We start from the raw sequence: 22,878 nt of genomic DNA, 5'->3' as shown, positions 1-22,878 counted from the left end.
TTGCAATCACATTTCCCTTATCCTTCTTGTTAGCCTTCACTTGGTGTTTTTATCCTTCCTGAAGTAACCATTGCGATGAATGGTTTTCTCACTAGCCTCTTTTCTACACCATACTTAGAGTGGTTCTATCGTCTCAAAACAATTTGATACCATTTATGATCTGAATAGAAATCCGCCCATGGTACTTTCCCACCCATGGTAATGATTCGAATGGAAATCCTCCCATGGTATTTACCCATGGTAATTTAACTAAAAAATTGTTATAAATAATGAGCCTCTTTTTGTAGGAGGATGGATTGGTCCGCACAATGTAGTTGTAACAACATTTCTCTCTTAATAAAAAAATGGTGTTTTATAGTGCATTTTGTTCTCTCTTCTTATTTTTTGGGATGTATTCAATTAAGGTTTTCTTTAGCGATGTTCTCATGAAGGGTTATCTACTTCTTGTTGGTTCTCGATCTTAGCCCCCAAGATTCAGATCAGTGGTATCCGAGCTAGGTTTAGTGAGGGCAAACATCCTACCAAAGGTCTCCTAGCTAGTACTGTGCTCCCCCTCTTGCATTGCCAGGATTATGGAAACTGCCCACCTACGTGAACGAGTTTTTCCATAGAGGCCATGTTACAAGACTTCAATACATTCGAAAGGGGCATGGTGTCCTTTCCCCCTTTGACAACTTCACTTTCTACATTTTGAGACCAAGGGACGAGCTGCTCCCATTGATGCTTGCTATTAATGGAGGTGACCCTAGGGATTTATGGGGAAATCTTTTAATTATTCAAATTGTACTTGAGATATTTTGACAATTATCGCTTGCTTGCACTGTTGTTGGGGTTGTCAAATCCCCGGGGGTCAGGCCAATTTGGAACCAGAGCCTCCGATACATGTATTTTTGAATTTATATAAAGCAAGCTGTCGTGAGTTCCGTAAGGAAATCGTCAGAATTTAAGTTTTATTAATTGTGTGGATTCTTTGGGCTAAAGAATGAAGAGCAGATGATTAACTTTGTTGAACCATTCCAAGGACCCAGTTGCTAATGGCGGAGGTTTTGGTTTGTTCGTAGAGGGTAAGTCTGATATTCTGTGTTTTGCTTCCCCATTCGCTGGCGTGCTATTGACCGATAACAATAGTAGCTCTCCCGAAAACAACAATGATCTCAGTGTCCCCTACACCACTCACTTTAGCCCATCCATGGTGATTATTTTCATGGTGCTTGTGGCCACGTTTATCGTGATGGGTTTTTTCTCCCTCTTCCTTCGCAGATGTGCTAGATAAGAACCAAGCCTAAGGGCTTCAAGACAAGGGGAAAGGGGGCCCAATGCACAGGCCTGAATACCGGAGGAAGGCACCCATACATATCCATCATCGAAAGTGCTTCCTAGTGTTTAGCTATGATCTTGTGAAGGGCCTCAAGCTGCAAACCAAAGAAACGTTGGAATTCGTTGTTTCTATCATTGAATTCGAGGAAAAAGAGCAGCTCTGCTTGCTGCCCAAGTGTAGCCACACTTTTAATCCAGAGTGCATCGATATGTGGCTCCTCTCTCACACAACATGCCCTATCTGTCGAACAAGTCCGTTGGCTACCGATGACGTGAACCCGACGGGAACCAACTATGGAGTCATCGAACACCCCGAGACTATAGAAAAGAGATTGAGAAAACAAAAGCTCTTAATCTTAGATTTGTTCAAGTATCTGACACGTTAAATGAGATTATCAAAGTGCAGCACTCTCCACTAATCAAGACAGGTCTGGGATATAATGGAGAAACAACTCAAGCACGGAAACCATCTAGCTCCAAGATTTATCTTGATGCTGCAAGGAGAAGTGAACAAAGACCCAATGGAAATCACCAGGTAAATCAGGGACAATTTACCTCAAGAATGAAGAAAGACTACTAGGTAAATCGAGGGCAATCTACTTTAAGGATAGACAGAAGCTACAACCAGCCACAGGTAAAACCTTCTCAATTTGCCTCAAGAATGGATGTCAATAGGAACTACAATCATTTGGCTGGTAGATTTGATAATCACAAGAGGTTCTTCAATGGCCAATGTTTTTCATGTCATAACTTTGGTCACAAAGTAGCTCAATGTGTTGCCTATAAGACAATCATGAGTAGAGAAGCTCATAAACAGAAGAATATGACTGGGATCATGAAAAGGACCTACAACAACTTCTCTGCTCTTGAAAATGAAATAAAATGTTCTATTTGTAACAATTTCGGTCATGAAGATTCTGAATGCAGGAGCAGGTTTTGACAGACAACTCAGAAGGAGCAAGCCTCAAGTGCCAAATCATGGAGAACCAAAGAACCCCAACCAGAAAGATGTGGTATAGCCTTATATGCGGAAGGGCAAGAAAATCAATGGTACATCAACAGTGGATGTTCGAAACATATGACAGGTGATAAAGAAAAACTTCACTCATATAGTGCCTTAGAGAAGGAGAAGAAGGTTTCTTTTGGAAATGACACCCCTGCTCTCATAAAAGGTAAAGGTTCTGTTCAGTTGAAAGAAAGGGTCAAAGCTGGAAATGTCATGTATGTTGATGGCTTAAAGCATAATCTATTAAGTCTCAGCCAGATGTGTGATCGAGGAACTGAGGTAATATTTCGATCAAATGGATGTAGTGTTCATGATCTTGATACAGGAAAAATAGTGATCAAAGGCGCAAGGACTCCAAATAATTTATACATATTCAAAGAAGGACAGCATCAATGCTATATGAGCAAGAATGATGAACACTGGCTATGGTACAAAAGATTGGGGCATCTTAGTTTCTCACAGATAAGGAAAGCATGCAAATACCCGGCAGTTCGTGGTCTTCCAGACATCAGAATCCCAGACAATACAATATGCAAATCATGTCAGTTTGGTAAGCAAACCAGAACTAACTTCCCTGAGAAGGAAGGATCAACCAGCAGGCCGCTTGAACTTGTCCATACTGATGTATGTGGACCAACTAGGAAAATGTCACCTCGAGGAGAAGAATACTTTATATTATTCATTGATGACTATTCCAAGATGTGTTGGATAGGACTTATGAAGCACAAAGACGAAGCCTTTGAAAAATTCAAATCATTCAAAGCCTTGGTGGAGAATGAATCAGATCTCAGAATCAAATGCCTCAGGTCTGATCGAGGAGAATTTACCTCGAATGAAATTTTCAATTTTTGTGAAGAACATGGAATAAGAAGGGAATTCTCTACAGCTAGGACTCCTCAGCAAAATGGAGTAGTGGAAAGGATGAACAGAACGGTTCAACAAATGGCTCGTGCAATGCTTGATGAGTCTGGAACTCCCGCAACTTTCTAGGGTGAAGTCGCATTTGCTGCAGTTGTTATTCTCAACAAGACAAATGTCCGGGTGAACAGCACTCAAACTCCTCATGAGCTCTGGTATGGTGAGACTCCTTCGGTAAAATATTTCAAAATTTTTGGAAGCAAATGCTATATTATAAATAATGATGAAAATCTTGGCAAGTTTGAACCTAGAGCAGATGAAGGCATTCTCCTTCGTTATTCTCCTCACAGCAAAGAATATAAGCGTTACAACAAAAGACTTGGAAGAATTGTTGACAGCATTGATGTAGTGGTTGATGAAGAAGGAAACATTCCTAGGCAAGTTAATTCCGAAGATTTCGAAGATGATGAGGACTATCCTTCAACATCAAATAAGAACTGTTATGAAGAAGAAGCTCAAGAGGCACCAGAAGAACATATAAGAATAGAAGAGAAGACTCCATCCAGGTACGTTCAGAAGAATCATCCAGAATCTCAAATTTTGGGGCAGAAAGAGGCAGGTATACAAACAAGAAGAACAATTGCAGAAGCCTCAAGCTATTGGGCCTTGCTCTCCTCCACTGAACCACAAAATGTAAAAGAGGCATGCAAGGATGAATGTTGGGTCAAGGCAATGGATGAAGAACTTGAGCAGATCGAAAAGAATAACACTTGGGAGTTGGTTCCTAGACCAAAAGATAAGAATGTCATAGGGACAAAATGGATCTTCAAAAACAAGTTGAATGAAAATGGGGAAGTGATTAGAAACAAGGCCAAACTTGTCTGTAAAGGGTATGCTCAACAAGAATGAATAGACTTTGAAGAAACTTTTGCTCCAGTTGCTAGACTTGAGGCCATCAGAATGTTCCTTGCTCTCTCTAGCTTTCAGAAGTTCAAATTATTTCAAATGGACATGAAATCAACCTTTCTGAATGGAGACTTAGAAGAAGTGTACATTGGGCAACTAGATGGTTTCATTCTTGGGAATGATCCAAATCTTGTATGCAGACTAAAAAAGGCTCTCTATGGTCTTAAACAGGCTCCAAGGGCTTGGTACTACCGTTTGGACAAATATCTTCATCAACAAGGTTTTTCAAAAGGATCAGTAGATAGCAATCTTTATATAAAAATTGAAAATGACAAATTGCTAATACTTGTTGTGTATGTAGATGACATTATCTTTGGCAGCAATGAAGAAGCTATGAGTCAAAGCTTTTCCTTGGTGATGCAGAAAGAATTCGAAATTTCTTTGCTTGGAGAAATGACATATTTTCTTGGATTGAAAATCCAACAAAATGAAGGCGGTATCTTTTTGTCTCAAACCAAGTATCTCAAGCAAATCTTGAAAAAATATGGCATGGAAGATGCAAAACCAGTATGTACCCCTATGGTTACAGGATGCAGCCTCAGTGCAAATGATGAATCAGCAGCAGTGCATCAACCAACCTATAGATCCATGATTGGAAGTCTACTTTATTTGACAGGTACCCGACCAGACATCATGCATGCAGTGGGAATCGTTGGAAGATTTCAGGCAAACCCAAAGGAAACTCATCTTAGGTAGTGAAGAGAATTTTCAAGTATCTTCAAGGAACTCAAAACTATGGCTTATGGTATCCTAGAGATACAGATCTCACTCTTCATGCTTATACAGATGCAGATTGGGCTGGAAGCGTGGATGACAGAAAGAGCACAAGTGGTGGTGCATTCTTTATGGGTTCCAGATTAGTATCTTGGTTCAGCAAGAAATAGAGCTCGATTGCTTTATCTACAGCTGAAGCGGAATATGTGGCTGCTGCATCTTGCTGCACTCAACTCCTTTGGATGATGCAAACCTTGCGGGATTTTCAAATCACTTGTACACCACCTATCTCCATCTTATGTGATAATACAAGTGCAATCAGCATTTCAAAGAACCCAGTCATGCATTCAAAGACCAAGCACATACCTATCAAATATCATTTTCTGCGGGAACAAGTGCTGGAACAAAAGGTCAAGCTAGAGTATGTTCCCTCTAAGGAACAAGTTGCTGATATACTCACCAAACCACTGCCCAGGGAAACCTTTGAATACCTCAGACAGAAGCTGGGAGTAGTTGATGCATCATCTTGCTGTTAAAATTTGTCTGCTTCAGAGAAAAATGAGTGTACGCGAGTTACCTGAGGAGGATCCGCGTACATACGTCGGTTTGTGCAGAGATAGTCGCGTATATGGAGGCTTGATGGATATCAGTAGGGACAAGCTTTGGTTGAAGATAGTCTGATATGGGTCTGACAGAGACCATCTGGCACAGGTTCAGGGGGAGCAGATAAACTTCTAATGATGCATTGTTGGCATTATCTTAGAAACTTTTGGTTCTAGTTCACAGCTGTTGTTGGTTTCAGGTGGAACAAATGCAGAGGGAGAACAGAAGGAAATCATGGTTGTTGATCTGAATGATGATTGACAGATGATGCTGATATAAGTTATTGGTGACTTTCATAAGTCTTGTCTAGATATTTTGTCTCTATGTCATGTATCTCTTTTATGGTGTCAAGGTCATGTAACAGCCTATTTTGGTTTCCCCACTATGCCTGGGATGAAGATGTAATGTACTTGGTTGTCATATGTAAATTTATGATGTATCCCCACTTGGTTGGGTGATGGATGTGTGTATTAAGTCTTTTGGTGATAGGAAGGTCTTTTATGATGTATAAGTCATGGTTCTTCTTGAAGAACATCTTTTTGCATATCTTGCCTACAGTCAGGGGGAGCATGGTCAGCACAGCAAGGCAGCGATTTCAGCATGTACTCCGGGGGAGCACAACCCTTTGCCCTTGATGACAAAGGGGGAGAATGACTTTGAGGATCTTGGGGTTGCCATCAAGTCCAAAGGGGGAGATTGTTGGCATTATGGCACTGATTTAGAGCTATGGCACAGGTGTTGTCCTTGATGGAAACTCACTTTGGTGACAGAACTCAGTACAGAAAAATACTATATAATTAAACTTTGTCAAGGGGAAAATAAAATGAGAAAGATAGAATAGATTAACGATGTTAATGGATTTATGCCAAAAATTCTCTTGCATGTGAGATGAGCCTAGTATTCATGTAAGTCAAGGGAAGGATAGTGCTAAGGAGTGGAGATGATATCATATTATTACGAAGGTATATTGTGCCTTGTACTTCTTATACTTATATGAATGAAAATTCTTGCCCTTCTAATGTCTTGTTTATGATATGCAATGCTTAATCATGTTTATGTATTGAGTTCATTTGCTAAGCTAAAATACCTCCCACGAAGGCAAGCATTGTCATTATATGTTTGTGCATGTGTGTAGGATCTCAGGTCTAGTAATTGGAGCGAGATCTCTAGATAGGAGCAAGGTCTTCTCCAACAAAGGACCTACATAATCTACACCAATCCATGAGGGTTAACGTACAATCTCTTTCTTTTTTTGTCTCTTTTGTGTATGTGGATGGTGGTAGTATAGCTACTTGGTATTGAGTGTGGGTATTCACACATTGTATGACGTATCTGGAGGCAAGCTCCATGGAGCAATAAATCCTTAGATTATGAGTGAAATTTTAGCTAACAGACTTGGCGACAATGTTGGGGAGCTTTCCCTGGTGTTGTCGAGTCTTTCTTTCTTGTTTTCGACCTTATTTGGGCCTCTCAAAATATCAATTTGATTGATTTTGGTTATACTTGAGTTATTTATCTTTCAATTTTTGGCCTTGGGGGGAATTTTATCCCTACACGTGGTTTACAAAGTGACTTATATAATTGGTACTTGCTCCTGTTAGTGATGCTTGTAGAGATTGGGTATTCAATGTATGAACTCCTGGGGAGTGATGTCTCCTCATTGATTAAATTTTTTGCAGAGTTTGCTGCAAGCTCTACTGAGAGGACTTTAGATCTCTCATCCTTTGCCCATGTTAGATAAGTTTTGGTTCATATCTATTTTAGTTGTCCTTTTATTTGTGATATTTCTCACATTTTTGCAACTTTGGTTCATGGTTTCAAGTTTGTGTTTTTGGATCAATTTCTTCTAGCAACGATTAGTGTTTCTTTTGATTTTATGACATTGAAAACATCATATGGGTGGTCTAGTGAGTATGTGTGATATGTTTGCTTGTTTGGGTCATGAAGAAATCTAAATTGTGGCACCTCTAAAGTCTTGTTTCCTTTGTTTAGTGATTGGATTGTTTTCCCATGTAGGTCATTGTAAGTTGCAAATTGAAACTTTCTTTGAGTCAGAGCTTGTTGTTTGTCCAAGTGTAATAAGCCATAGTTCATGTTTGCAAAGCCTTAGTTTTGAGCTTTCGAGTGCTTGTTGATGCTCTTTCTTTGGCATTGTTTAAGAGTGTTTATCTTTGTGTTATAAGTTGTTTAGTGAATTAGTTAGTTTTCAAAATTTGGAAGAGTATCAAAAACATTATTGAGACTTTTTAATATTTGTGGAAAAACCTGTGACTTTTTAATTATTGAGACTGAATGTGAGGTTTTTTTGTCACTTGGAAAAAGAAAGACATTATTATGCTTTCTTAGCTAGTTTTCATCAATTTGGAAATGATATTTCATTTGTCATATAGTTGCATTTTGGGATTGGTATTGAGTCTCTTTTCACATTGTATCAGTTGCACTCCATACTACTAAGTAATCAACAAACTAAAATAAAGTGTTAATGATCTGGATTTAAAGAGGAATGCAAAAAATTACAAATATAGCCATGAATATAGAGATGCAACAACAATAACACTTCATTTCATTAATAGAAAAATACTGAAGTATGCTTACAAATAGAATGGAAATAGGACTAGCTCGGGCGATGGTAGCTTATCTCTGAGAAGAGATGTGGTGGATACTGTTGGCATTATGGCACTGATTTAGAGCTATGGCACAGGTGTTGTCCTTGATGGCAACTCACTTTGGTGACAGATCTCAGTACAGGCTCTTAGAATGAAGGAAAAAGATATATACGCAGGTTCACCTAGACGAAGGCGCGTATACACGCGGGTTAGACGTTACAAAGGCGCGTATGCATATACACGCACTTTCACGCAAGGAAAAGCACGTATATGTTGGAGAACTTACTTTTGGTCCGTGGTAGTTAGTCCTTGGTATTTGAACCTATGGTTTTGGACCATGGTATCTCGTCAGAAGTGTTGATCCCAAGTATTGGGTCCATGGTATTGTTTTATTATGGTTTTGGACCGTGGTATTGTGAAAGGCATAAGACTATAAAAGAGGAAGGAGATCATTTGGCAAAGGATCATATGAATTAATTGAATATCTAATAAGTGCTAGATCTGAAATATTGGTGATTGGGGTTATGGTGCAGATCTGGATCTGAATGAAGGAGGAACCTTAGCACAAAAAAAAGGATAATTTCTATTGATGGGTCATAATCTTAAGGCTTGAATGATAGTATCTTTGTATGATTTTGATCTGTTATATGTGGCGCATGCTTGATCTATAAATCTGATAATCTGGGTTAATTAGTGTCTGAATATTTTAAAGAGTGAATTATCCTTTATAGATTTGTACGTAGGTTCAACAAAGCGAAGGCGCGTATACACGCTGTTTCAATGAATACAAACAACGTATACGCAGGTTGGTCCAAACACAGAAGTGTATGCACACATGTTTCAGGTTATTGAAGTAGTGTATATCTTTTGAGTTGTGATCTAGCTGCTTCTGTTTATTGCTGCAGTGTTCTGGGTTCAGAATTTGGTGTGTGGTTACTGTTACTGTGTTTTGGGTACAACTGTCAGAGAAGTATCTACTTGATTCAGTTCTAATTGGTGAAAAGGAGATTGTTTGATGCAGAAATTCTTGATGATTGATTGATGTTCATGGATCCAGTCTGAAAATTTATGAAACGTGGTCCCTGGAAGAAAGAGAAGGTTGTAGCCTTTTGTAGGCCAGCACCTACGTACTAGTATCTTGGCTAGTGCAAGAGCTAAGGGGGTTGTAGCTCCCTTCCAGGAGAAGCTGGAGAACGAGAGAGGGTTGTAGCTCTCTGCAGGTTGCAGCCTGCGTACTGGTAAAGGACTGCACCAGTACATTGTAAAAATAAGTTTCTAATTAAAAGAAGATAGAGACGAATTGCAGCAGGTGGTTTTCACCCACATTGGGTTTCCACCTTATATCTTGTGTTCTTGTGTGTGTGATTGTCTTCAGATCTGTTTTACTATTTCTGGTTACTGTTTATTTGATCCTAATACATAGATTAATGATCAACATCAGTAAGATAAATTAAATTATAAGTCTGCATTGCATACGCGGGTTTCCTTCTCTGTAGTTGCGTATATACACGGTTTTATCTAACTGAAGTAGCGTATATGATCTGGGTTTGAAAAAGAAAATAAGTGACTTGATAATACTGATTCACCACCCCTCTCAGTATTATTTCCAACAGATACATGCCTCTGAACTGAGTTACAATGTGGCTCAAGGGCCTTTTTATTATTGAACAATAAGAGAAAACCCTAAACAACCAAAACCCTAACCTGAGGAGATGTAACACCAAGGGTTTATGGGCCTCATTGGGGTTAGTTGGGCAACCAACTTCCTGGGGTCATAACTTGGTCATATTATCTTCGTTTGACGCATACGATACCTTGTTGGAAACATCTCTCCGAGGACTACAATTGCTAATGTTATTGCAATTGTAATTGTCATTTTTCCCAAAAAAAATGTCGCTTAGGGCCTCAAAACGACTCTGGAAGTTCAGGACTAGAAAAACTGCCAAAAATAGTAAATTATGCTACAATTAGGGAAACATATGAAACTCACTGGGTGGTCTAGGTGGAAAAGGTGGGTGGCCACCAATATCCACCTAGATCATTCCTCCCCCCACTAGGAAGCAATGGTCTCCACTGTGTGTAGAGTCTTCATGAGGTGAGGAAATTCTGTTCAACCTGGTCCCTGGTGAGATGTTCTGCAATCTCTGACGTGTCCAGTAATGGTGGGAAGCATGGTTGAGGGCAGTACACATTGAACACTCGGCGAAAGCTAAGGAATGGAGGAATTCTCTACTCCAAAGCATTGTTTCCCATATCCTTGGTAATGGTGTAAGGACCATATCGGAGTGGTCTGAGTTTCCAATTGGTTCTTGTAAGGCATTCTTTCTGTAAATGCAACCAGAATTTGTCGCCCACCCGAAACTTGTGTGCAATCCAATGTTGATCATTTCACTGCTTGTACTTGGCACTTTCCACAATGGAGTGACGATATATCAAATCGTTGGGTAGAGGTGCTCCAAGAGTCAGATCGAACAAATGCTTCACCTGACAGTGCAACGATACCCCTGTGGGTGAGGAGGAGATGTCCATGTATTCTTTCATGACCATATCCACCTGCTTTTTTTGCGTGGAGAAACCCTTCCCAGGGGCCATGGATGTGGCTACGATCTTCCCCTTACTTTGAGAGTTAACTAGAAAGAAAATAAATTTCCTAGTCTTGGAGATCATCTTACAACATTTCTTGGTAGAGATCAAAGAGGTCGTAGTAGGTGGGGCTATCTCTGGTATCTTGTATAACGTATTGCCCAAAGACATAATCATAGAGCGAGGTCTAGACGCATGTACATAATGTCACTTCCACAAGTATGGTTGTCCTAATAATACATCACAAATGTTGAGAGGAGAAACATCACACAATAACTCATCTGTGAAGGGCTTGATGTTGTAGGGAAGGTGGCACTATTGGTTGACTCGGAGGTCTCGTCCTTAGTGAAGCCACCCGATGCTGTATGAATGCAGGTGTGGTATGGTCAGTAGGCCTAGACGCTTCACGACCTCTACTGAAATGAGGTTCTTTTGGCTGCCACTATCGACAATGAATTGCAACAACAAAACCTTCACCCACATTTGTGAGTGGAAAAGACGCTCCCCCTCCTCTGGATCATCAGGCTCATTATTCTGGATCTTGGCAATGGCAATAGTGGCGCTGGGCTCCGCATCAATTGCTTCCCTTTGTCATTCCTCTTGTCGGGTTCTAACTTAGGGTCGGAAAATGCATCTGATTCTGAAGCCTTCAACTCGGCCACCAGCGATTACTTGGTCTGACACTCACTTGGGTTGTGAGTGGCGCTCTTATGGAACTCACACCACTTTCCTGTGTCCTTCTTTGACTTCATGGTGGTGTTATTTTCTTGCAGCTTTGACAGGTTGTCTTTGTTCACCCTGCCTTGGCTTTGTCCTTTGTTCTTCGGATTCACAGATCCAAAGTCTCGCTTCTTTTGTTTAAACTTCTGTTCGATCTTGACAGCATATCGGTACGCTGTGTCAAGAGAGGAGATGTCCAGAAACTCCTTCTTATCCTGGATGTACCTGTGTAGGTAGCCAAGGTATTTTAGTAATAAATGCCGCTCTGAATCCTTGATACCCAACTTTGTGTGAAGGGTATGGAAAATATTGGTAAACTCCGGCACGTCTTGGTCCCTTCCCTGTCACAGCGTGGTCTAGTTTATGTATCTATCCTCATATATTCCGACAGGGTAGTACTGCTCCTTGATGTCATCCCAGAATGAATTCCAAGTGGATGTGGCTGAAAACAATGAGATTGTACTTTCATCCTTCTGATCACAGTAGGTTTCCCACCAATCCTTGACGTGGGGGGCGACTTTGAGAAGTGAAAAAGCGATCTTTTCCTGGCTCGAAAAATCATGAACAGAAAAGTATCCTTCTAGTAGATTTAACCATTTATTTACAACATCTGCATCTATCTAACCCTCAAATATGGGAATGTCAAAATTAACTTGTATCTTAAATGGTGTGGTGCTTCCAGAGTAGCTGCTAGAAGTAGATGCATTGCCCCTGGGTAGCCACTAAAGGATCTGGGAAAAGTTGTCCATCATCACGTTCCTTTGTCACTTGAGGGCTTCTTCGAGTAAGATTTTGATAGGATCTCCTGCCCCCTCGTCTTTCTTTTCATCCACCATGGGAGGTCTTCGGGATTTGAGAGGCTGATCTTGCAAAGGTTCAACTAGATTGAGCCCTAACTCCTTATATCCCTACCTCGTTGGGGACATGCAAAGAAAAACAGAGAAAGAGCATACCGCTCTAATACCACTGATCCAGATTTAAACAGGAATGCAAAAAATTACAGATATAACCATAAATACAAAGATGCAATAGAAATAACACTTCATTTCATTAATATAAAAATACTGAAGTATGCTTACAAATAGAATGGAAATAAGACTAGCTCGGGTGATGGTAGGTTATCTCTGAGAAGAGATGTGGTGGCTACATACCTCTGAACTGAGTTACAATGAGGCTCAAGGGAATTTTTATTATTGAACAATAAGAGAAAACCATAAACAACCAAAACCCTAACTCAAGGAGATGTAACACCAAGAGTTTATGGGACCCGTTGGGGTTAGTTGGGAAGCCAACTTCCCAGGGTCATAACATGGTCATATTATCTCCGTTTGACACATATGATACCTCGTTGGAAAGAACTCTCCGAGAACTACAACTATCAATGTGATTGCAATTGAAGTTGTCATTTTTTCCCAAAAAAACACCGTTTAGGGCCTCAAAACCCTCCGGAAGTTCAGGACCCGAAAAACTGCCAAAAATAGTAAATTGTGTTACAATTAAGGAAACATATGAAACTGACTGGGGGGTCTAGGTGGAATAGGTGGGTGGCCACCAATATCCACTTGGATCAATTAATAAAATTTACTAGATGTTTATAATTATAACACTTAGACATTAGCCTAGGTTTGTAGAGACTTGGAGTAGGATTTGGAGAGGACATTCTTCAAGGATATAAAACTAAAACTGGCTCTACTGATGATTGTAAACCCACTTTAACTTCATATTCTTTTTGAAAATATCCTCTCACAAAGGAGTTGAGCACATAGTCACATTGAGAAGTTGTGGATTGACATACCCACTCTCAAGCTACTAGTGTTCATTCAATTGTGAATGTTATAAGGGGATCTCTTTGAGAGGCTTACATATTTATTTGAGCAATGTCTCAGAAGGTTTTGGGTTTAGTTACTCTTCCTATGTGTATGGTTCTAATCATTCATGTCACGTTGGTCATTTATTGTGAAGTGGTAACCATAGTGGCCAATCGTTTATGGCTCTTACCTAGGTGACTATGGGTGGGAAGTCCCCATGGTACTTGAGGCAGATACCAATCACCATATCATTTCTCCTGAAGGGTGATGATCAGCCTCATCAAGGTCACTTACACTGGTCAAGGATGGTATAGGGAGATTGAGGTAACTTATTCTCCATTCCTTCATTACTCTAAGGTACTTGTTGGATTGATCACCTCAAGCATCTTTGCTTTCAGGAGGTACATCTTTTAGTTGGTTTTCCTATTGGATATCTTAAGGAATTTATAGTGCATTCTATTTGGTATGAGTCTAATTAGCGATAGGTATTTCTAAATTTAATTGTTTAAATAATAAACATATATTCAATGTGGTTGACCAAAAATTTCTATCATTCTCGAAGACTACTAAACCTTCTCCAAAACATGAGGGTCCAAGACCTTGAAGACATAAGATAAATTCTTTATCAAAGGGATTAGATCAAACTCAAGTCAAAGGGGATACTATTGGTTCTAGGGGGGAATACCTGGTCACTCTTGAAGTTGAAGGCAAAATTATGGCACCACACATAAAACCACCTTTAACTAACCCTCTTTACCTCATACTTATATAGTTGAGTTTTTGTTTTATAGATCCTTTTCCCTTATTATCTTATTTGATTTCTGGTGAGAGTGGTGATTTTACCTTGGGGGACTAGGTCCCTCATCACCATCCACATTGGGAGTGTCTTCTATGATTTCCTTTTTACCACCAAATCAATGTGATGGGGCCCGCTACAACAATTTTGAGTACACCTCTATTGTCACAATGGCGCATCCCACTAGTTGCTACTACAATCCTGACAAGTTTTCCAAATTTATTTGTGCCACTTCATGTATCAAGGTTAATTTTTAAAATTATGGTGATCCTGAGTCAAAATATGTGAGCTAGGTGGTTTCCACCAAGTTCATCTACCCCTGTGTTCGTGATCCCTACCTTGGGTTACTCATCTTCGCTGAACTTTCCATGGGGATCTACGTTTGTCGTTGGTATGTTTAGGGGCAAGTGACTATTTTTGGCGTAGCCTTTAATCCTTGTGGTACTTTCTTTTTTGGAGGAAATCCATTCTATGGAGGTTTTCTATCCTTCAAAGGGGTTAATTTACCTAGGGAAAATGTCCCAGGTAGTTCCATTATTCCCACGAGTTTTCACACTTATGATGATGCTTTTGCACCATAAGGTCTTCCTTATAGTGATGGGTATAATCCCATTAGAAGTCATGATTTCAATAATTCATTTGTCTCTAAAGGTAATCCCATGGGGGAAATCATCCTTTTACCACAAAGGCTACTCTAGGGCCTCACTACTCAGGATTTGGTCAACCATTTGGTCAAACTTCATATAATGAAAACTTTGCAATGAAGGGATCACAATGTCCATCCACAGGTCCTTCTCTACCTTCAAACTCATTCAATAAAAAATATCTTCCATTTCTAGAGTATCTTGATTTTCCAGATCCCATATGCCACGATCCTAGCTGGCCTCAAAATCCCACGAAATTACCTTCTAGTATTCCCAAGTTTGAAGCAAAGGTGGGTAAAAACTGACCACGCATATCATCACATATTATATATGGGGTTCATATGATTCTTTAGTGTTTTATTCTATGAGGTTGTGCTTCTTCCAAAGAACGCTAAACATGGATGCTATGAAATGGTATATCGAGGTTGATAAGGCATACTATAGTGCCTACACTTCTTTGGAATGAACATTCTTCAACCACTTTCACTTACCTTTGTAGCAAGAGGTTGTAACCAATCTCCTTTTTATCTTCAAGCATGACACCTTTATACATATTTCTGATCATATCCACAAGTGGAGGTATAGAAAGTGACTTATTAAGACCAAGGTTCCTAACTAGTTGCTCAAATTTTGATTTACTTGATCCTTATTACCACCTATTTCCAAGGATATTTCTATGGCCAAGGAAGCTAGTGAGGAGTAGGTCATTTTGTGTGCCTAACATCTTAATTTTATCTGCTCTTGGTTAGGAATTTTATATGATATTATCCATAACGCTCCTTGTCCTTTGATTTATCTATAATGACCTAAACTAGGACCACATTCTGATGGTGAAACTAGTTCCATCTTTGCTAATGTTATGAGCCAATTAGCTCCTCAATTGGAGAAATTATTTGTTACTTAAAAGACCCCTGCAATTATGCCTGACTCTCAGAAAATTACCGATATTCACACAATGCATTACACGCGACCAAGGAATCCTCAGCAACTTGGCAGGAAAAAGAAGAAAAGTATGCAGAAAAACACTTCTAAAATTGTTCAAGAGACTCAACAACCCAAACCCAATTAATGTGGAGGAACCAATTAGTGTTGTTAAAAGGTAAAATTCCCTTGCAAGATTTGTCAAGGGGATTACTTGACTCATGAGTTCCCAGTAATGGATGAGATTCATCACCCACTTGTTCAACCAGCTGCTACATAACAACCGACTATTTTTTCACATATGCCCCTTGCTCAACCTCAACAAATGGTTGTAGAACCTCCTCCAACTTTGTATCGAGGCATGGGAGGATAAAATTTTCAAGAAGGTTCTACACCTATCCTTATGTGAAATGAACAAGTTAAATTGTCTATAAGAGATAAGTCTTATGAGACTCTATAGCTGACTTCTTCTTCTAAGGACATAATCATCCCCACTGTGCCTAATGGACCTGTCATGTTAGATAAGCCTTTGGAGCCAATGTTTCACCTACTTGAGGGATTTCTCTAAAATTCAACACATAATCCCAATGCGATGACTTCTGAACATTATGGTATGTTGAGGACTTAGCCCAAGCTCCCTATGCTCTATTTGCCTTAGAGGTTATATAGAGTTGTCCTACACAACGAAGATCCTCGTTGACCGCTATAAGAGGGTTTGATCCTTGAAATTCAAATTTTATCATGTTTGACATTGATTCCATTCATTTTATATTATCCCATTCATTCACTTTTCAAATCTGGATGCACATCTTTAGTCAAGATGTGTGCTACACTCTTGCAGATGAAGGATCTTCCACTTTCATTATGGCCTTGTCATGTTGGAAAGATCTTGGTTCTCTAGCACTTGTTAAGTCAAGTACTGCACTTCAACCCTTTTACATTCACACTTTTGTGCCTTAGGGCATTCTTCCAACATTTTTCATCGAGCTAGGGGGAAAAGCATTTCCATTGATACAAAATTTGGTGACCCCCATTGGATTATAATATTTTTCTTGGTCATAGTTGGATTTATGCTATTAATTCTTTCATGTCATTGGTATTTTGTGTTATTTTCTTTCCCCACAAAGGAATATCATCACAATTGACTATCTTGATTATTGCATGCCAACAACTAAGTATATCACTATGGGCATTATTGTGCATTTATTGGACATAATCTAGCTCCATCTTATGAGAGTGTTAGTGCACGACTGTTTAAAAACCCATCACTTATTGGTGTCTTTCATATACCCTTGAATGGTGTTTCTTCTATTTGTGTGGCTCTCATGCACATGTATCTTCCATCACTAATGGATCCCATCAATCACCTGAACTTTGGGTGGTGCATTCTCCTTTGGAAGTTTATTTGTATGGTGAGAATATATTGCCTTTAGTGGAAGAGATGCCTCTTCGACATTTCCGTTAGTATTTCCTGACACCAATTAGTAACTCCATCCCAATATACAACTTCTTCATGATTCTTTTCCCACATGGACCATCACTCTGGTTATTCTATGTGACTCCTTCGATGATGAGTTTAATTCTCAGTGATTCATCTTGGAGGTCATGGATTTAAGTGCTAATCCTTAGGATATTATGCCTTTTATGCCTCTATTCACCCTAAATATGAACCGGTAGAGATTGACAAACTGAATCTTGAATCGAGCCAGGGGGAATTTTCCAGGCTATCCATGGGAATTCTACCCTTAAACCAATTTAATTCTTGGATTTCTAATACTGAACTTACCAATGAATTTTCCATCCCAAATAATCCTATTGATGAGTATCTTGCACCCCTTATATGTTTTGATAGTCCTTGTTAAGGAGCTACACTAACTCACAAGATCGTTCATTATTTATGTCCTTGGGACTTTCCTGATAAAAATATGGATGTAGGTTTTCCCTGAAATCATCAACGTTTAGGAATCGGGAAACTAAAATCTCTATGGCATGGCCCTAGCATGATGCGTCATATAGTGCTGAAAACAATCCATGAGTTCATAAGCAGGAATCCTTGGTTTGTGCCTAACAGTGGGCACAAGTCAATGTGACCTAGTAAACTATGTTGCACATGTATATGTTGTATATACAATCGAGTTTGGTGTGTTTTTCTTTTCTTCTTTTGTGTGTGTATCCATTGTTTTGAGTGTTCACTCATGCATGGGACTTAATTGGTAAATGTCTAGTATCTCTATGATATATGTGAGCTTCGTAGGTGGTTCCATCCATAATACTTGGAACCTAGCTTTCACTGCTTTGGTTCTCTTTTCACCCACTAATGAGTTCGTGAGTTTAGGGGGCATTTGTCTTAGCCCTGCAACCAACAACATAGCTAAATATAGTGTCATACTTGAGCTCTTTTCTAAGGTTATTTCCTATGGTATTCATCACATGGTTGTTAAACTTGACTCACAACTCTTAATATCTTAATTGAATTGTGTTTATTTTGTGAGGAATATTTCATTTTTTCATCATTACTTGAGGGCACATATCTTAGAATGATCTTTTTATACAATTCAATACATACACATTTCTCGAGAATCTAACACATTGGTTGATTCACTGGCTAACTATGTCTTAGATTCACATTTTTACCATCATGTGAATCAACCATGTATAAAAACATTCATTATGAACATAAAGCATACATCATAAAAATGACAAGTACATGTGGACACCATCACACACACACACACACACACACACACACACACACACACACATATATATATATCCAAAGAGTGTTTTTTACATCATAAAATTTTTGGGGTACATAAGTAAAAATTGGGTGCATGATGCCCAAGCGTAAAAGCCAATACATATGTTGATATATCATCCGAAAAACAATATCCTAAGAAATCTAATCCTCTTTGTGCTAGTGGTAGCATAAGGATGCACGTATTATATGTTGAAGGAGGCCATAGTGACACGTAGAGTGAACACCCATGGTGTGACTCTGCAAGTGTGGAGATATCTCATCAATAAAATGGCTATATACCCAATTTTAATCCATCCACATTGTACTGAACTTGTAAAACTCATTGTTCTCCTCTCCCTCCTCCTCATCAAATGCTTTGTGCCAAACCTACGTAATGGTTTTTCCTTGATGATGTAAGGGTAACTGACCAAAAACACATTTTGTTACCAAGTCATTCAAAAAATTAGTCCCTTCATATGCATAATCATCAAAAATTATAATTTGATCATTATACCATTTGAAGAACCCATTATTGAACCATTCATGAGCATATCATTCTTCTAGTATCCCCATCAAATTTTTCCATCACATCATGCAAGGATATAAGGGTATGGGATAAAAGTACAATACCATCGGTCTCAACAATAGAAGCTGCTGCAGGAAGAAAGAAACTAAAATGATTCCTTAGCCAAATTATATTTGTTTATTCATCCAACAACAAGTTTGTTCATATTTTGTGTTGGCCAACAAACCCTCAAACTAGTTGAAGATGGTTGGTTTCACACAACATATTTCTGTATCCATATGAGCCTTGGAGGCTATGTGAGACCCCATGGACCCTACTACCCAAGTAATAGTAAATAGGATTGTGCATACCATGAGGTTAGTTACTTCCCTAATTGGTAATTTTATATCGACATCATGTTATCTTGGACCACATTATTGAGCCACATACTCATCCACACTCTCCTCTGTTGTTCTTTTCCCATTGGCCACCACTGTCGGGCACCTCGACTAGACAATCAGGTAAGGAAATCAATGTCCTCCACCTCTAGTTGAAAAATCCATCCCTTTACCAAAAAGTGTTGATATTGGGGATTCCACATCTCAACCAATTTTTTAAGGACCATTACTTACCCCTTCATGCTTTAAGTCTTGAAGAACTTCAAAAGGCCATAATCCCTGAGTGCACATATAGTAGGAGTGTGATCCAAGGCTCGCATATCATTGTCTTGGTGCTATATTTCCTTTCATTCAATCATATTTCCTCTTTACCTACACAAATAAATACATATGGATTAGTTTCATCCCGAGGAAACATACCAAATTGCAAAAATATTTTCATCTTATGTAGATATTAGTAATAGCTAGGCCATCGCCCCCACAAAATTTTCCACAAGGTGATAGTCACTCCCAAGTTTTGCCTCTCAGGGTGGCCACCTTCATCATGGTTGCTCCCAGAGACTCTAACTATGAGAGACGGTGAAAGGTATGAAGAATTACTTGACAGAAGCAGATTGGAGAATGATGGCCTATAGAATCTGGGTTCACAATTATAAGTTTTGGGGGAAAAGGGGCGTTTTCTCCACAAGTTTTACTCTAAACAACTAAATGAGCGAATGAGCTCCATTTTAGCTTAATTTCTCTATATCTAGCACTTAGGGGCTCACACATGTGGGAATTTCTTACCCATATTGTCCATTTGCTTTCACCAAAGCTAGTTATTTATGGCTAGGATCCTATTTGTCATCAAATTTCCTTCACTAGTTGATATTTCTCTACAATATTATGGAACACATTGGTTTTAAATCTTGTATATTATCAAGGTTTCATTATTACAATGAGCCCTAGGGGGCGTTTTTTTGAACCTAGAATGTAGGTGTAAGTCTTTACCTACCATTTCTATTGCATTATTTACCACCATTTCCATTCTATTTCCACCTTAGGTATAAAGTTCTCAGGTTGCACAACATTATCCACTCTGTGTTTGCACATTGTAACTTACAAAATAGATCTTTCCTACATACAAATTCCCTAGTTTAGCACCTCTTTGCCTTATTGCTATTCATGTTCCACCTTTTTATCATATAAGAATCCATCCTTTTGACCCGACATGACTTTGAATTGGTGTGTCCTGTCCTCTCTTTTGTCATCTTCTAGCTATACCCTAGGAGGATTCCATCATTATTTCTACCTCGTGATAACTATTATGCATGTTCATTTTCTCTTGCCTTGTTTCTATCATTGCAATCACATTTCCCTTATCCTTCTTGTTAGCCTTCACTTGGTGTTTTTATCCTTCCTGAAGTAACCATTGCGATGAATGGTTTTCTCACTAGCCTCTTTTCTACACCATGCTTAGATTGGTTCTATCATCTCAAAACAAGTTGATACCTTTTATGATCTGAATGGAAATCCACCCAGGGTACTTTCCCACCCATGGTAATGATTCGAATGGAAATCCTCCCATGGTATTTACCCATGGTAATTTAAGTAAAAAAATGTTATAAATAATGAGCCTCTTTTTGTAAGAGAATGGATTGGTCCGCACAATGTAGTTGTAACAACATTTCTCTCTTAATAAAGAAATGGTGTTTTATAGTGCATTTTGTTCTCTCTTCTTATTCTCTGGGATGTATTCAATTAAGGTTTTCTTTAGCGATGTTCTCATGAAGGGTTCTCTACTTCTTGTTGGTTCTCGATCTTAACCGCGAACATTCAGATCAGTGGTATCAGAGCTAGGTTTTAGTGAGAGCAAACATCCTACCAAAGGTCTCCTAGCTGGTACTGTGCTCCCCTCTGGCATTGCCGGGATTATGGAAACTGCCCACCTACGTGAACGAGTTTTTCCATAGAGGCCATGTTACAAGACTTCAATACATTCGAAAGGGGCATGGCGTCCTTGCCCCCTTCGACAACTTCGCTTTCTGCATTTTGAGACCAAGGGACGAGCAGCTCCTATTGATGCTTGCTACTGTTAATGGAGGTGACCCTAGGGATTTATGGGGAATTCTTTTAATTATTCAAATTGTACTTGAGATATTTTGACAATTATCGCTTGCTCGCACTGTTGTTGGAGTTGTCAAATCCCCGGGGGTCAGGCCAATTTGGAACCAGAGCCTCGGATACATGTATTTTTGAATTTATATAAAGCAAGCTGCCGTGAGTTCTGTAAGGAAATCGTCAGAATTTCAGTTTTATTAATCTTGTGGATTCTTTGGGCTAAAGAATGAAGAGCAGATAGCTTTGTTGAACCATTCCAAGGACCCAGTTGCTAATGGCGGAGGTTTTGGTTTGTTCGTAGAGGGTAAGTCTGATATTCTGTGTTTTGCTTCCCCATTCGCTGGCGTGCTATTGACCGATAACAATAGTAGCTCTCCCGACAACAACAATGATCTCAGTGTCCCTACACCACTCACTTTAGCCCATCCATGGTGATTACTTTCATGGTGCTTGTGGCCACGTTTATCGTGATGGGTTTTTTTCTCCCTCTTCCTTCGCAGATGCGCTAGATAAGAACCAAGCCTAAGGGCTTCAAGACAAGGTGAAAGGGGGGCCAATGCACAGGCCCGACTACCGGAGGAAGGCACCCATGGTTTCGACATATCCATCATCGAAAGCGCTTCCCAGTGTTTAGCTATGATCTTGTGAAGGGCCTCAAGCCGCAAACCAAAGAAACGTTGGAATGCGTTGTTTCTATCATCGAATTCGAGGAAAAAGAGCAGCTCTGCTTGCTGCCCAAGTGTAGCCACACTTTTAATCCAGAGTGCATCGATATGTGGCTCCTCTCTCACACAACATGCCCTATCTGTCGAACAAGTCCGTTGGCTACCGATGACGTGAATCCGACGGGAACCAACTATGGAGTCATCGAACACCCCAAGACTATAGCATCATTGCACGAGCTAGCGGCAGTGGTGGACGAAGCGAGGCCCCCATGGCTCCCAAGAGCATTGATTCTCAAGAATCGGCACTCAGTTTGCTGGGTTTCGATCAGGGAAATTAATTTCGTCGCTCATACTCCACGAGACATTGGCTGGTGAGGATCCACAAGGAGTCAGATGAATTAGACACGGAATGGTATATTTGCATGGCACAATGGCTAAAACCTGGTTAGTACAGGAAACTTACCCTGCCTCCGCTACCTGTTTGGGCTGACTATTGGATTTATTGCGGATTCAATTGGATCTACTGCTGGTGCTACAACTGCTACGACTGCTCTGTTTGACGGACTATCCTCATTTTAAAGTTGTTGCTATAGCAGTTCAACGATCTGGTTTCAAGACCGTTTAGCTTCTTGGGCTTGTTCCACTACTTCCATTCAACGTGCTAAATTATCTTATTTCAGTAACTCTTGTCAGTATAGGGGAGTATATCCTTGCTTCATGGATTGGTATGATGCCAATAAAATTTGCGTTTGTGTCTGTTGGAATGACAATAAAGGATCTCTATGATGTAACTCATGATTGGAATGAAATTTCAACAAATCGTTGGATATTGCTCACTAGTGGTTCGGTAGCCTCTATTTTTCTAATGGTTTAGGTGACTAAAGTGGCAACCAAGTCATTGAACAAGGCACTGAGGAAAATGAAGGAAAGC

General features: G+C 39.6%; 1 pseudogene; it reads left to right on the top strand.

Annotated features, from left to right (window-relative positions):
• The first annotated feature begins 982 nt into the window (after positions 1 to 982).
• On the top strand, positions 983 to 22,396 carry LOC149153470 (E3 ubiquitin-protein ligase ATL6-like; annotated as a pseudogene).
• Positions 22,397 to 22,878: the final 482 nt, after the last annotated feature.

The sequence above is a fragment of the Pinus tabuliformis genome, chromosome 9, assembly GCF_031772625.1.
Source record: "Pinus tabuliformis cultivar Carrire ecotype Pingquan chromosome 9, CPIR1, whole genome shotgun sequence".
In the NCBI taxonomy this organism is placed as follows: Eukaryota; Viridiplantae; Streptophyta; class Pinopsida; order Pinales; family Pinaceae; genus Pinus; species Pinus tabuliformis.
This window is presented reverse-complemented; position numbering and strand designations above follow the sequence as displayed.